Below are 7595 nucleotides of genomic sequence, written 5' to 3'. Positions count from 1 at the left end.
GATCTTATGTGTAGGTGCCCTCAGTGTAGGTAGCATAGTTGCCACAGTGAAGGTAGCTAGTAAAGTTGCCCCCAGTGTAAGTAGCATAGTTGTCCCCATATAGGTAGCATAGTTGCCCCCAGTGTAGGTAGTATAGTTGCCCCATATAGGTAGCATAGCTGCCTCCAGTGTAGCTAGTACAGTTGCCCCCAGTGTAGTAGCATAGTTGCCCCCATATAGGTAGCATGGTTGCCCCATATAGGTCGCATAGCTGCCCCATATAGGTAGCATAGCTGCCCCCAGTGTAGCTAGTACAGTTGCCCCCAGTGTAGTAGCATAGCTGCCACCAGTGTAGGTAGTATGCCCCCAGTGTAGGTAGTATGCCCCCAGTATGCACCTAGTGTAGGTAGTATGCCCCCAGTGTAGGTAGTTTGCCCCAGTATGCCCCCAGTGTAGGTAGTTTGCCCCAGTATGCCCCCAGTGTAGGTAGTATTCCCCTAGTATGCCACCAGTGTAGGTAGTATGCCCCCAGTGTAGTAGCATAGCTGCCACCAGTGTAGGTAGTATGCCCCAGTATGCCCCCAGTGTAGGTAGTATGCCCCAAGTATGCACCTAGTGTAGGTTGTATGCCCCCAGTGTAGGTAGTTTGCCCCAGTATGCCCCCAGTGTAGGTAGTTTGCCCCAGTATGCCCCCAGTGTAGGTAGTTGGCCCCAGTATGCCCCCAGTGTAGGTAGTATGCCACCAGTGTAGGTAGTATTCCCCCAGTGTAGGTAGTAAGCCCCCAGTGTAGGTAGTTTGCCCCAGTATGCCCCCAGTGTAGGTAGTTTGCCCCAGTATGCCCCCTGTGTAGGTAGTATGCCCCCAGTATGCCACCAGTGTAGGTAGTATGCCCCCAGGGTAGGTAGTTTGCCCCAGTATGCCCCTAGGCAATCCCCTTCCCTTCTGCGACAGCAGGCCGGGAAGAGACTGACTTCCACGCTCCAGCGCCAAAGTCATTCTTCTCTCCCCGCCTCCGCTCCATCTGTAGGTAGAGCAGGGCTACAAGAAAATGGCCACCGATTGTCCGCAATTGTGGACATCGGCGACCATGTTCTTCTAGTCCTGCTCTAACTACAGATGGAGCGGACGCAGGGAGAGACAGTGGGGCGACAGGGCGCATGCGCCCTTGAGAGCATGGCGCCCTGAGCGACCACTCAGGTCATTCATAGCAAAGGCCGGCCCTGTACAGATCTACTGTATCTCTTGTAAGAAAAAGCTATACATACTTAGGCCGGATCCACACTATAAGTGCTTTTCTGAGCGCATTGTGATTGATTAGTGCTTTCTGATTCTGAGCGCTTTTTAAACATTTCTCCTATTCACTTTCATTAAAATTGCAGTATAAATCGCAGTGATCACGTACGCGAAAAATCACTGCGATTTTTACCGCAATTTTAATTAAAGTGGGAGACATTTTTAAAAAGGCGCTAATCAATCACAAAGCGCTTATAGTGTGGATCCGGCTTTAGGGGGTCTTAGTTTAAAAAGGACAGGTGATTGCAGCAGCACACTTCCTCAATTCTCCATCTCAAATCGAAGGCCTTGTGTTATGTCATAAGCAGAGGGCACATCATTTAGGCCGGTTACACATTACAACGCGTGCAGGAGAACGGCTCATGCACGCGTTGCGGCATGTCATCGGGAATCTGCGGTGCGACGCTGAGTAGCGGCGGTAGTAGTTAATTAACCTGAAGGGGAAACGCCGATTCCGGACGATAAAATGCGCCCGGTGCGTCGTACCGCAACGCATCGAAACGCAGCGTCGGGTGTGAAAGGTAAAATGAAAGTCTATGGACTTTCCTTTTACCTTGGTCAACGCAAAGTATAGTCTTTGCGTTAAAACACTGAAAAAGGGCTCTGGTGTGAAAGAGCCCTTAACCTTTTACAGTAACTTACTGAAGTGGGTGGTTTGGACTGCCCAGCTCCTACCCCTTACAAGGGTAAACTAAGAGTGCATGATCTAGAAAGCAAGGATCCTAGACTATGGCATCAGTTCATCAAAGGCTGTACAATAAAAAAATAAATCAAGTCAGGAAAATACCGCATTAGGTATCTTAGACTTTTTTTGCTATATCAATATTTTCACAGGTGGGTGCGGTAGAAATTTGGTAATTTACCGAAATAAATAGCTTCAATTCACAAAAACCTATTCGGTATCAGCAGAAGAGTGTGGAGCTGTCTCTGTGTTGTTACATGCTGTTCCGTGCAGTGACAGAATTACAATAGTAAGAGGCATCCCGACATTTCTTTAGAATAGTCATGTTTGTTATACTGCCTCTGCTTGCTCTGAATCTATTAGTCTTTCTTAATATTTTATTTAATTGCCACATCTTAGATGAACTCCAAGAGACATTACACATGCCATGATTTCCCCACTTGCTCCTCTGCATCTTCAAATAGGAACCTAAAAGCTTAACCCTCCTGGCGGTTTGCTAAAAAATCGCCAGGGGGCAGCAAATCTTTTTTTTAAAAAATTTTTTTTGTTTTTTCATGTAGCGCGACAAAGTCTCGCTTCATGATGGCCGCTGCTCAGCGGCATCCCCCCAGCCCCTCCGATCGCCTCCGGCGATCAGGAGATCCCGTTCTCTTGGAGGGCTTCCCCCGTCGCCATGGCGACGGGGCGGGATGACGTCACCGACGTCATCGACGTCGTGACGTCAAAGGGGATTCCGATCCACCCCATAGAGCTGCCTGGCACTGATTGGCCAGGCAGCGCACGGGGTCTGGGGGGGGGCGGCTGCGGCGCGACGGATAGCGGCGGATCGGCGGGTAGCGGCGGCGATCGGGCACTGCACGCAGCTAGCAAAGTGCTAGCTGCATGCAGCAAAAAAAAAATTATGCAAATCGGCCCAGCGGGGCCTGAGCGGTGCCTTCCGGCGGCATAGCCCGAGCTCAGCTCGGGCTTACCGCCAGGAAGGTTAAACATCTGAAGGGAGGCAGGGGAAACCTTTTTTGTTTTATTCTCTCTGCTCAGCTGCCTGGGGGGTAGAAAAGCTTGTTCCCCCTGAGAAGGTATCACAGCCTATCAAAAGGGAGTAGAAGGAGAGAGAGGCTCTCCCTATTGGCTCTCTGCTCCTGTCAGTCATGGGGATATCCACATGGAAGGCATTCGAAGCTGGTTTTCGACAAAGAGATGCCGGTAATAATCCCACATTTATACAAATTTCAAGCAAATGTATACTACTTGAAAATTGACCACTCAGATGCTGCAGCATTTGATAAGTCAACTTTCAAACTGCATAAAAATTCCATCAACTTGAAATTATTAGCATCACATCGCCCTACTATGAATGGTACCCAAACACGGCAGGTTTCAAAAGTTGTGTATCAATTGGATTTGTTTGAGGTTCAGTTCCCAGTGCTGGTACACCCTGTGACAGATTTGTAAGCACTAGTGATTTGAAAACCTCTTTTGTGTTTTGGATTTTGTTACACATTTATTCATATTAATTTTGTCACTGTTATTACCAATTCTATACTTTGTACCAATTCCAGGGCCGGATTTACCATAAGACAATATAGGCACAAGTCTACAGGCGCCTGATGATGGAAAGGCGGCTCACTCCCCTCCCCTAGTGCCTCCCTCCTTCCATCCCTTCTCAGCATAACACTGACAAGATCTCCCTTCAGTCGGGGCTCTACTAGCTACTTAATACGGAAGGGAACCTTTAGCTACCTGATGCTAAGGGACACCAGTAGCTACCAATGAGGATAGGAGGTAAAGAGGCGCCAAGTGGGTATATAAAACAATCTAAAAACACTAAAGTTAAGAAAAATGAGGTGGCTTACCTCACAGACGACAACTCACTTTAGATAGAACAATTTAATAATAAGCACAGGCAACGCGTTTCGTTGGTTCTAGCCCACTTCCTCAGGCCAAATAAACTGGCTATAAACATCAAAGAGAGGCGCTTAGTGCTCCATAAATACACATGACACATAAACGTATGAATATAAATATAATGCAACAACTGCACATTCAATAAAATGCAAATCCATGTGACCAGTATAACTATAAAAAAATATATATATATATATAAATTATATTATTATTATTAATAATATTATAGGTATCATGTGGCTCATACATTCAATACGCACATACATTGTGCATGAAAAATAATGACCAAAAATGTCTCAAAATACTATATAATGAGAACCGTAAATAAAAATGAAATAGAAAACAGACTAGTCGGTGATCAATTTGCAACATATAAGAATAATAAAATAAAACAAACTCAGCATACTGTATATACATTTCGCTATTACAGGTGTTATAAGAGAGTACTATCACTATGATAAAAAGCAGTATGTTTTTTCCTATAAAAGCATAACTACTGTACCTTCAAGATACTTACTAACTAGATTGCCCCTTTACTGTATATCCATATATCAATAAATGAAAACATGCACCGATGTGCCTAGAAGATATATACTAGCTGAAGCATGTCGGCACATCAGTATAGGTATACCAGTATATCTTATAGGCACATCAGTGCATGTTTTCATTTTTTTGATATACTTTCAAGAGAGCGACCGCCTCCAGGATTGCTGGCATACCTGAGTGGAGTCAGGTCTAATACACTCCACCTGTCTGAAGCGGTCGGTTGCCCCTTATGCAACCCACCTTTGTGAGTATTCCATTGTCGAACACCTTGTGCTATACATTCATCAACCTGTGGCGTACTGCACCCTTTGGGCTCCCGTTGTCTTTGTGTTTTTTCCTCAGTATATTTTTTACTCTACCAATGACGAGCAAGAGAGAAGTGACAGCTGGCCCCGCCAGCACACTTGCAATGCAAGTCGGGGGGGGGGGGGGGGGGGGGGGTGTTGTAGTTTGATGGAGGGCGAGGTCTAGGGTACAAGGATAAGGACATCTGTGCCTATAGGCTCCGGTGATCCAGTAAATCCGGGTTTGACTGATTCTGTATCTTGTACCAACACTGTATTTTGTGTAGACCATTGTCAGTATTATTTTGTACCCCAAGTTCGTTTCTTGCTTTGTACAGGGCCACGGAATATGTTGGCACTTTATAAATCAATAATAATGCTATGGGTGAGTTTCATCGCTATAGTGCAGGCATCGGCAAACTTGGCCCTCCAGCAGTTGAGGAACTACAAATCCCACAATGCATTTGCCTTTATGAGTCATGACTGTGGATGTCAGACTCCTGCAATGCATTGTGGGACTTGTAGTTCCTCAACAGCTGGAGGGCCAAGTTTGCCCATGCCTACTCTAGTGTGAACACACACACACGCAGTATTACAATTAGTAAGAGCTGTTAAAATCACAAGCGCATAGAAAAAGCTCTTGCAGTGTGAAACAGCCCTTAGGGCTGGAACCCACTAGTGGTTTTTTTTTAGCATTTAGGGATCACTTTCAATCACTAGCGATTTCTTTAAACGCTCTGCTAATGTTAATCGATGGGACAGATTCCACTAGAGTGATTGCGATTAGGCAAATCGCAATCGCAGTACATGCAGCATTTTGGGAGCGTTTCCATTCTAATGTATTGTAGAGGAGCAGGGAAATCGCTCCCAAAATTGCTTGTAAAGCGCTACCACAAATCGCTAGAGATTTGCAGTAGCGCTTTGCTTCTTGTAGTGGGTTCCATGCCTAACAGTTGATAGTGTAGCCATAGTTTCACTGACCACTGACCAGTAATCATAAGCTTGTATGTCTTTAAAGGACCACTCTCGCGAAAAAAGTAGGCAGTTCAAATCTGACAGGTTTTGGGCCAGTCCATCTCCTCATGGGGGATTCTCGGTTTTTCTTTGTTTTCAACAGCATTTCCTAAACAGCAGCTGCAAAGTCTAAGGGCCCGTTTCCCATTACATGCAGTGTGATGCCGCTACATAGCTGCATCGCACTGCGGATGTCCTGAAACCAATGCATGGCAATGAAACAGTTTCTATTGCGTGCGGACCGATGCAGAGTGATCCAGAAATCTGCAGCATTCTGCAGATTCTCGCACAGCCGCATTTGCCCGCCGTCCCCTCCATAGACTTCCGCATTTCCCAATGCGGAAGTGATGCGAATGGTAGCAGAAGTGATGCGATGCGTCTAGGTAGCTGCACTCACATTACTCCAGAGTAGAAACGGGCTCTAACTGACAAAATAGTGTGCAAGTGAGGTGGAAGGCCGGCTGGTACCTTGCTATTTTGGAAGTTAAACTGCTTTTCAGGAAATGCTGTTGAAAACAAAGGAAACCCTCAGAATCCCCCATGAGGAGATGGACTGGCCCAAATCCTGTCGGTTCTGTCAGATTTTAACTGCCTACTTTTTTTTGCGATAGAGGCCCTTTAACTCAGTAATGTATCAGTTGACCACAGTCAATGGGTTGCTGGGCTACTGCCTATTAGAATTGCATGCATCAGTTTTTAACTATGCATCTGCTGAACAACCTCCAATCTCAGTCACTGTATATGCTCTGTTGGAAGACAAACACTATACTATATTAGATAAATTGTCAGCATGTTCCTGATTGTTTAATTGGATTACTGCTGTGCACCACTTTATAATATCAGATATCTGCAACAACAACAAAAAAAACTTATAACGGTACAACCAGGGGCATTGCTAGCCCCAAAGATCAGTGGCATGTCCACTGATCTATTCTGGGGTGCCCCCGATGTCCCTTAGGCAAAGTCAGGCAGCAGGCAGCAGTACTCACCTTCAACTGCTTGGTCTCCAGATTCTGCAAACATTTCTTCTGGCCTTCTCCTCCAGTGTCTGAGAATTAATCAGACACTAGAGCTCCTAGCATCTGATTCTCACTGCCTATTTATATAAAATATGCTGCAATTTATTTTTTTTGTATTAATGGAGAGGGGGGCTTCACTCAACATTTTGCTGGGCAGGCCTACTTAGGCCGCTGTTAAGTTCATGTACATTTTATACAAATTATGCAGCTATTTTCCCCTTCTGCCACTCCTGACCACACTCGATCAAAGAAAAAACTGCCATTTCTGATGTTGTTTTGATCAAAATTTGATTTGAGAGGGTCCTTGATTTTAATAGGTTTTGTACGGTTTTATAAACCATTCTCGGTTCTCAGAAATGTATAATAGTGTATGTGTTACAAACCTGCCAGACGCCGCTGCCGGCGGCTCCTCTAGCGGTTCCGGGCAGCAGCGGAAGCCGCTTACTGCATCCTCCTCTGGCAGCATCCCCTACTTCCCTGTGGGAGTGAATCGGCGCGGCGGTTCTGGCCGTGTCCCCAGGCGGACGCGCACGATTCATAACAGCGTTTATAGGCTGAGGAGGCAGGTGTGAGGTGTGTCAGCTGAATGGCTGGAAGTTCCAGGGGGCGTGGTTTGCTACTTCACCTCAGTACTTAAAGAGGCACTTAAGTAAAAAAAAAAATGAGTTTTACTCACCTGGGGCTTCCCTCAGCCCCCTGTAGTTGATCGGTGCCCTCGCCGTGTCTCTCCGATCCTTCCGTCCCCGCCGGCGGCTACTTCCGGTTTCGCCATCAGGTCCCGACAGGCTGGGAACGCGAGTGATTCTTCGCGTTTCCAGCCACAATATCGCCCCCTATACTGCTATTGCAGCAAGGAAGGCCACAATAGCAGC

Source organism: Hyperolius riggenbachi, chromosome 4 (genome assembly GCF_040937935.1).
Source record: "Hyperolius riggenbachi isolate aHypRig1 chromosome 4, aHypRig1.pri, whole genome shotgun sequence".
In the NCBI taxonomy this organism is placed as follows: Eukaryota; Metazoa; Chordata; class Amphibia; order Anura; family Hyperoliidae; genus Hyperolius; species Hyperolius riggenbachi.
The sequence above is the reverse complement of the archived record's forward strand: the minus strand, read 5'-3'. Positions refer to the sequence as shown.